Source organism: Arachis hypogaea, chromosome 19 (assembly GCF_003086295.3).
Source record: "Arachis hypogaea cultivar Tifrunner chromosome 19, arahy.Tifrunner.gnm2.J5K5, whole genome shotgun sequence".
In the NCBI taxonomy this organism is placed as follows: domain Eukaryota; kingdom Viridiplantae; phylum Streptophyta; class Magnoliopsida; order Fabales; family Fabaceae; genus Arachis; species Arachis hypogaea.
This window is the reverse complement of record NC_092054.1, coordinates 80,427,483-80,437,026: the sequence shown is the minus strand read 5'-3', so window position 1 is coordinate 80,437,026 and position 9,544 is coordinate 80,427,483.

The window sequence follows — 9,544 nt, the reverse complement described above, 5'->3', positions numbered from 1 at the left end:
AACCACCTCATTCTTCATTGAGAGTTCACTTGATGCAGTAGCCTCTTCCTCTTGTTTTTCCTCCTTCTTCATTGCACTCACCAATTGAGCTAGCTGCACTTTCATGTTTTTGAGGGAGTTTTCTTGTTCTTTCCAGACTTTCATTGTCTCCTCCTCATATTTTTTGAACATGGACTCAAGCTTTGAGAGCCTTGAGTGGTTCATGGAAGTTTGTGTGGGTGGTGAGTTTTGAAAGGAGCTTTCTGTTGAAGTATGGTCAAGTGATGATATCTTTGGATGAATATCATATGGAGCACTAGAATTCCCTTCCCAGCCACCATTAGAATCATGACTTGCATCATTTTGTGGTGGAGGAAAATATCCCATATGATTTTCTTTCTCATCTTGTGGTTCTGAAGCATAGCTCCATGAATTGGAGTGCCCAGAATTTGAAGTTTCTTGGTGATATTCCCAACCACCATTAGAGCTTGGTGATGGTGGGTGATATCCCATAAAATTTTGTTTGACCATAAGATGAGTTGAACTCCATTTGTATTTTGTAAACATCAATGAAATTTGAAATTCATGTCATAGAGAAAGAATTTCTTAGTGAGGCAATAACTCAAACACCTTGGTTTCAATTTAAAACAGAAAACAAAAATAAAGAAAATGCTTGATCTAGACTTCTCACCCACTTAATCATTGTTGATCTAAATCAATCCCCGGCAACGGCGTCAAAAACTTGATGGGAAAATTTATGGAAAACTGAATTTTCCAAAACATCCAAAACTAACCGGCAAGTATACCGGGTCGCATCAAGTAGTAAAACTCACGTGAGTGAGGTCGATCCCACAGGGATTGATGGATCAAGCAACTTTAGTGGGTGATTAGTTTAGTCAAGCTAACATTGAAGTGAAATTTGATGGAATGTAGCCAACAGAAAGTAAATGGCAGTGAATTAAAAGTTGCAGAAAGTAAATGAGCATAAACGTAAAGGGCAAGGAATGTAAATTGGCAAAATCTTAAATGACAAGAAATGTAAATTGCAAGAATCTTAAATGACAAGAAATGTAAATTGCATGAAATATAAAGGGGAGTGGGTGCTGGAAATGTAAAATTCAACAGGAAAGTGTAAATAGCAATCAAGCAGAGAAGTAAAAGATGCAGCAGATTCAAACAGATTTAGAAAATCACTTGAAAAGTCAAAACAGAAAGCAGCTTCGCTCAATTGCAAAATCTAAATGAGAGGTTGAAGATCTCAGGAGCTCAATGAGACTAGAAAACAAGTCTAGATCTCAATCCCTTCCTTGATCCAAATTTAGAATTCAATTGCAAGAAAAGTAAAGATCAAGCAGTAGAAGAAGCAAAACCAAATTCAATTTCCAAAAGTTGCAGTAAAGTGAGACAGAGAGATCTCAAGGTGAGATTGAGACAGAATTTCCTCAATTCTTCAACCCAAGATTCAAAACAAAAAGGAAAAAACTAAAAGAGAGAGCTCTTTAATCCTAATGCTCCCTTGTGGAGCCAGCCTCCAATGCTCTCTCTCAATCCGCCTCCTAATGAGATGGAATTGATGCCTTTATATAGGCTTTTTACAAATGAAAATGAAAATAAAATTGAAATTAAAAACAAATTACAATTGAATAAAATTCCTAATCTAGCTTCTCTGTGTGCCTTTGAGTGATGGTAATGGGCTTAGCTTGCTTTGGATTTGAGGAAGAATGAATCTGGATGGCCTAGATGGAATTGGGATCATTCACGTTTGAGTCAACGTTTGAGGCAAACGTTGACTCAAACGTCTTGTAATGGCATGATGCAGAATGGGGGTTTGCTGTCACTCACGTTTGAGTTCACGTTTGAGGTCAAACGTGAGCTCAAACGTTAAGTCCTCCAGGGTGTGTTTTTGAAGTTCAAGTCTTGGGACGCTTCTTTGTCCTCTTGTCAACGTTGCTAATTTCATGCCCACTATATACTATTATATATGGTTGGAAAGCTCTGAATGTCAGCTTTCCAACGCAACTAGAATCATCTCAATTGGACATCTACAACTCAAGTTATGCTCCATTGAAGGGGACAGCATCGCTGGCTTTGGTGTGCAACGTTTGAGGCGACGTTTGCCTTAAACGTGGACGAAAACGTCAGGTTTTGGAGGCTCAAATGCATTGTCCACCCCATAATATTATATATTTTTGGAAAGCCCTGAATGTCTACTTTCCAATTCCATTGGAAGCGCATCATTTGGAGCTCCACAGCTCGAGTTATACTCCGTCGAAGGTGTAGAGGTCTGTTGGCCTCACTACAGGTTGCCACCATGTTCATTTATGCACATTTCGGGGCAGTTTTCTCCCTCAATTTTAGTGTCCACCATGCAGTGCCATATATTCTTGGAAAGCTCTCGATTCCTACTTTCCATTGCTTTTTGAATCACCTCATTTGGAGTTCTGTAGCTCAAGTTATTCTTGTTGGAAGTATACCCCTTCAGGCTGTGGGGAGCAACATTTCCCAAGGTATTCCTTAGCCAACGTTTGACCTCACGTTTGAGGCAAACGTTGGCGCAAACGTTGAGCTCCTGGGTGGCTGTGCTGATGAAGCTTCCTTGATTTGGTCATGGGCCACGCTTTTAAAAGCGTGGCCTAAGGCTCCAAAGTGTGCTCCAACTTCAAAATGTGCCCAAAATTCCTCTTTTCTTCTTTTTAGCTTATTTTATGCTCTTTTTGCTTCTTTTTCTTCTTATTTCCTACAAAGTTTATCAAATCAAAAGATCAAAGAAATATACCATTTAAGCACCAAAGAATGCAATATTTAAGCACTAATCATTAATTTCTTGTATGAAAAAGCATAGAAAAACATGACATGTTGACATGTCATCAGTGGGTCTTAGCTTTTGGATGTTATTACTTCTATTTCCATTGATACATTGAGGTAATTAAAGTTCTTAGCCTTCAATTATTTGATTGTTGTTAATCTCTTGTAGTGGACATCTTTGATTTCAAGTTTACTTTCAATTTTACAATGTCTCTCATCATTGCTCTCCAAGTGTTTGAGCAAATGCCAACTTTAACTATGGAGTAGACTTTTCTTACTTAGCTTAGAAGTTAAGACATTGGAGACACTTGAATTATTAATGTCTTTTGTTAATTATCAATTAGAACTTGCTAATTGATTTGCATGTCACTAAAGCTAGACTTTCCTAGGGTTAGGCTAGGACTTGTGAATCCAAATTGATTACTTTCACTTGACTTTCCTTTACACTATAGGTTAACTAAGTGAAGCAATAACTAATTGTGATTACAATTGATAGAAATAATGATGATAGGAAGTCCAATTCTCACTTCTAGCCAAGGCTTTTATATCGTTTGATTTTCATTTACACTACTAGCTCGTTCTTTTCTTATATGAAACTCCAAACACCAATACACTCTCTAACCAACAATGTGCATCGTGGAGCACTCCTAGGGAGAACGACTCGGGATTCATACTCTCGGTTATTTATTTTAGATTGTTTGATGTGGAATTGCGTGTCGGTTTAGACTATACTACGATTGGATTTATTGATAAATTCTATACCGGCATAAAATTCACTCATCAATACAAAATGAATGAGGTCTAAAAAAAAAAGCTTGAAAAAATTTGAGTTTAAATACAAATAATTACAATTGTATTTCGTTGGTTAACCATATAAAAATAATTAACTTGTTCAATTTTTTCTTCCATTACATAAAAAACAAAACTATAAACACAATAATTAACTTGAGTTGTATCTAAATAAAAAAATATAACACTTAATTACTTATATAAGAATCTCAGCCTTTTTTATGTTATAAATAATGCAGTATTATGATTATCCACAAAGTAAAAGGCAACAAATATCACATTAAGTACAACTTTTAATGGTGCAACAAATATCACATAAAGTACAACAAAAATATATATATATACAAATACCTAATTCACCATTATCACTATTACATTATCATTTTCAACTAATGGTGCAGCAAATACACATATTTAACCACCGCAAAAAACAAAATCAACTTTTTTTTTTCTAAATTTGATTGGAAGTCATACTTTTTCTTTGTCAATCTAACAAAAAAAAGACTAAACTAAAGTCATAAATTAATAAAAGTAAACTCAGAAAGGCAAAAATATTTTGTGAGGAAACCAAAGATGGAACAACAACAATTCACAAAACCGATACTCTCAAAATCCTCCACATCAACAACCAAACTAAGGAAGAAACTACCAAACCTACCTACCACCTCATAGCAACCACCTCAACCCAACTAATCACAAGCCCCTCAAATCACCTATCATTCCCCTTCCTCCAATCAAGAAGAGACACTACGGTCCATACTCCAAGGGCAAAAAGAAATCCAAAACACACTACCTCAAGCCTTACCAGACTCACTTCTACCCTCCAAGCCCTCATTGCTCGCATGGAGCCGCCTTCTACCTCCACCCCTCAAGCTTCAAGTTCTAGTGCCATACCCTCTCAACCTTTACCCAACCCCAAGGGTGGCATCAATGCCATTACCCTGAGGTCTGGAACTCAATTAAAAGAGAGGAGTCCAAAGGCACCTAGCCCAATGATAGTCACTCAAGAGGAGGATCTGGTTGAGATAAAAGAAATTAAAGAGAAGGATGAAGCACATGAGGTAGTTGAAGATGAAGCCCCCCAATCAAGGAGTGAAGCCCCCAAAGATAAGGAAGTCTTGGAGAAAGTGGCTCAACCAATTCCATTTCCTACATTGGCAAGGAAGACTAAGAAGCGTGTAGAACTTGACCCCAAAATGGTGGAGATGTTCAAGAAAGTTGAGGTAACTATCCCTCTCTTTGATGCTATCCATCAAGTACCTAAATATGAAAAGTTTCTTAAGGATTTGTGTATGAACAAAGATAGAATCCATGAGTTAGAAACCATCCCATTGGGGAGTTCTATTTCAGCTTTGATGGGTGCAATACCGAAAAAGTGTGGTGATCCGGTTCCTTGCTTAGTCTCTTGTACCATAGATGGGGTTCAATTCATTGATTGTATGTGCGATCTCGGTGCATACATTAGCATTATGCCTTTCTTCGTCTATCATATATTGAAGCTCCCATTGTTGAAGCGGTCGGCGGCTAGGTTTGTCTTGGCGGACAAGAGCATAATAACTGTGACGGATATTGCGGAAGATGTGTTGGTAAACATAATGGGTTTGGTATTTCCAATTGATTTTCATATCCTTGAGATGCCACCTAGTGAATCCGAAAGGACATCATCTATCCTACTTGGGAGGCCATTCTTGAGGACCTCTAGGTTCAAATTGGATGTCTATTCGGGAACTGATGTCAGGGCATTTTGGCCAGTTTCACTGACCTTTTCTTTACTGTTTTAGGGTAGTTTCATGCATTTTCTTAGGAAATAAGCAAGTTCTGGGTAAAATTTCACTTACATCTTGATTCAAGCAAGCATGATGCACTTTGCATGATTTCATGAGAATTTTGCATGAATTAAATGACAAATTGGATGATGCATGTCTCATGATGAGGATTAGAACTTTGATCAGGACAAAGGAAGCAAGAGAGAACCACGTTAGCAGCCACGTTAATCTAACTAACGTGACCACTAACGTGGAATAGGAGCTAGTTTGCAACGTTAATGAGAAAAGTAACCGCCAATAACGTCCTCGAAGCCATCATAGCCCACGTTAAGAGTCACGTTAACTAAGTTAACGTGAACTCTAACGTGGAAGAAGAAAGTGGAGCCAACGTTAGTGACACTCACCTTTGTCACTAACGTTGGACCAAGGTCATATTGGCCACGTTAAGGGCCACGTTAACTTAGTTAACGTGGACTCTACCGTTGAGAAGCAAAAGAATGGCCAACATTAGTGACACTCACCTTTGTCACTAACGTTGGACTAAGCCACTTTGAGCCACGTTAACTCCCACGTTAACTTAGTTAACGTGGAAGCTAACGTGGAGAAAGCAAATAATCGCCAACGTTAGTGACACTCACCTTTGTCACTAACGTTGGAATGAGCCACAATGAGCCACTATGAGCCACGTTAACTCAGTTAACGTGGAAGCTAACGTGGAGGAAAGGATGATTAGCCAACGTTAGTGACATTCACCTTTGTCACTAACATTGGAGATGGCTATCATCACCACGTTAGAAGCCACGTTAACTTAGTTAACGTGGATTCTAACGTGGGAAGTAGGGGCATCTTGGAACGTTAGTGACAAAGGTAAGTGTCACTAACGTTCTCGAAGGATTGGCAAGCCTACGTTAAGAGCCACATTAATTAAGTTAACGTGGACTCTAACGTAGGGGGAAGGGAAGACTCTCAACGTTATTGGAAAAGGTGAGTCCCAATAATGTGTGCGAAGGACCTAGAGGCAACGTTAGTGGTCACGTTGGTACCACTAACGTTGAAGTTAACGTGGATCATCCCTGAGTTAGGAACGTTAGTGAAAAAGGTGATTGTCACTAACGTTCTCGAACCCACACTCTCACTTAACGTTAACGCCACTAACGTCCTGAGCTAAATACCCTGCCTACTTCACACTTTCTCTCTGCAAGTAAAGCTAAGCCCACTGAAGAGGATAACTGCTTCAAACTAAAGATCCAAAGGCCCATATCCAAGACTTGAAGAACCAACTAGAAGATCAGAAGAGTAGTATATATAGGGGTAGTTTTGAATTAGAGAGAAGCTTTTGGGGGAGTTGGAAATTGGAGAACTTCTCTCTGTATAATTTTACTTTCTCTGCACTTCTAGTTTACTTTTTATGATGTATTTTCCATCTCTGTTTTCCATTTCCAGAGCTATGAACAACTAAACCCCCTTTCATTGGGTTAGGGAGCTCTGTTGTAATTTGATAGATCAATATTAGTTTTCATTATTCTTCTTCTATCTTTTCTCTTGATTTTACTAGAAAGCTTTCAATCTTCATCCAATTGGATAGTTATCTTGGAAAAGAAGCTATTCATACTTGGATCTCTTCTGAACCTTGGAAGAGGAATGAAGAGATCATGCTAGAAATGCTTTCTCATGTTGGACCAAATTGGGGTTGGAAGGATATGGTGACTATAATTCTACCAACACTTGATTTGGGAATGCATGTGGTATAATCAGTGACCATACTTCATCTCTTCTCATGAGCAATTGACCAAGAAATTGGCTATTGATCAAGATTTGAGAGATTGAATTACAAGGAATTGTAATTTGATCACTTAAGATTTCCAAGGAGATCAAAGAACGCATTGATTGAGGAAGAGGTGAAAATGAACTTGATCCGGAGAATGCAACATCTCCTAAGCCCAATGAATTCCCCATTTCTGATCTTACCCATTCTCTTTAATTTCTGCAATTTACTTTTATGAGCATCTTCTCCATTCCCATTTAAGATTCTGCAATTTACTTTTCGTCATTTATTTTCAGATCTTTACTTTCAGCATTTACTTTTTTGCTATTTACTTTCCCGCCATTTAATTTCCTGCAACTCTCAAACCAAATTCTGCTTCGCTCAACTAGAACATTCCTCTAATTAAAGTTGCTTGACCAATCAATCCCTGTGGGATTCGACCTCACTCTATTGTGAGTTTTTACTTGACGACAATTCGGTATACTTGCCGAAGGAAAATTGTTGAGAGATAAGTTTCCGTGCATCAGGAACTTATTCTTTTGAAATCGACGAAAGAGTTGTTAGCTTTAGTCTTGATGAAGCCATGAGACACCCACTAGAGAATCATTCCATATTCCGGTGTGACTTAATTGACAATGTTGTGGCTGAAGTGTATTGTGCATGATGAGAAGATTGAAGACTCAAGTGTGGGGAGCCCCCACGAATGTGAAGAGAACATCATACCCCCTCCGAATCAACCGGAAGTTCAAATGCCAAGTCAAGAACAACATGTGGAGTTGAAACCATTACCACCCCATCTAAAATATGCCTATCTTGATGAAGCTCACAAGTTCCCGGTAATTGTTGCAAGGAAACTCACGCCTCAACAAGAAGAGAAGCTACTTCATGTTTTGAGGAGGAACAAAAGAGCTATAGGATGGAGCTTGGCAGACCTAGTGGGCATGAGCCCCCAAGTGTGTGAGCACCGAATCTTTTTAGAAGAAGGAGCTAGACCCGTTCGACAACCTCAAAGGCGATTGAATCCTACCATTCTAGAGGTTGTCGAGAAGGAGGTAACCCGGTTACTAGAGGCGGACATCATTTACCCCATTTCGAATAGTAAATGGGTAAGTCCCGTCCAAGTTGTGCCAAAGAAGTCCGGGGTGACCACAATCAAGAATGAGAGCGGAGAGCTTATAGCTACTGATGCCAGGGCATCTTAGCCTAGTTTTACTAGTCTTTTTTCCTTTGTTTTTAATAGGTTTTATACACTTTCTTGAGTTACAAGTAAGCCATTTGGGTAGAAATTTATGTGTACTTGGATTCAATCAACCATGAGTAAATTGATGCATTTTCATGAGGTTTTGTACTATAATTGCTTATATTTCAAGGATAAGAAGAAGTCTCATGATTTTAGCGTAGATTTGATACATTTGTTGATTGATGATAGGTGACCAAAAGGCTTGGAGGAAGGTTGAAGAAAGGGGATGGCAGGAATGGAAATAAAGGCAGCATTGAGAAGATCATGTTTGAGATCATGTTTGAGTGACAGCAACCACCCGTTCTGCATAATGCCATTACACGAAGACGTTTGAGTCAACGTTTGCCTCAAATGTTGACTCAAACGTCAATGATCCCAAAGTCCATAGTGCAAACGAATTTCTTCTCAAGACCAAGAGCAATCAACAAAGGCTATCTTCAACCCAATTCCATCAAGGCCAAGGGCCCAAATTCAAGGCTTAATGATCATTAGAAGAGAGTGTATAAATAGCTTAGGATTTAAGTTTTGAGGGAGCTTTTCTTTTGGAGATTTTTTTTCTGGACTTCAGTGGAGAGCTCAATTTTAGTTTTCATTGTTGTTCTTGAGATTTAGTGTTTTTGGGGAGAATTAGGAAAGAGAATTGAATTCTCTTCCTATGGGTTTTCTTGTCTTCTTTTCTACATACTTTGCTTGAGTCTTGGGTGTTGAGAATTGAGGAAATTCTATCTAAATCTCACATTGAGATCTCTCTCTATTTTCATTTCACTGCATCATTTGAGAAATTGAGACTTGAATTTACTTCTTCTACTGTTTGATCTTTAATTCTCTTGCAATTGATCTTTGAATTGGATCAAGGAAGGCAGTGAGATCTAGACTTGGTTTTCTAGTCTCTTGACCCCTGAGATCCTTTATTTTTCTTTCTGTTTATCTGCTGAGGCTTCTTCAAGCCAATTTACCTTTCTGTTTGGGATTTATTTTGACTCAATTCGCCTTTTACTTTTCTGCTTGTTGCAATTTACTTTTCCCTGTTTAAATTCTGCAATCCCAGCTCCTTGAACCCTTTAAGATTTCAGCAATTTACATTTCTTGCAATCTAAGTTTCTGTCATTTACTTTACTTGTTCTTTAAGATTCAGCACTTTTACTTATTTAGTTCTTTAATTTACTGTAATTCTTCTCTCTCCCTTTACAATTCATGCAA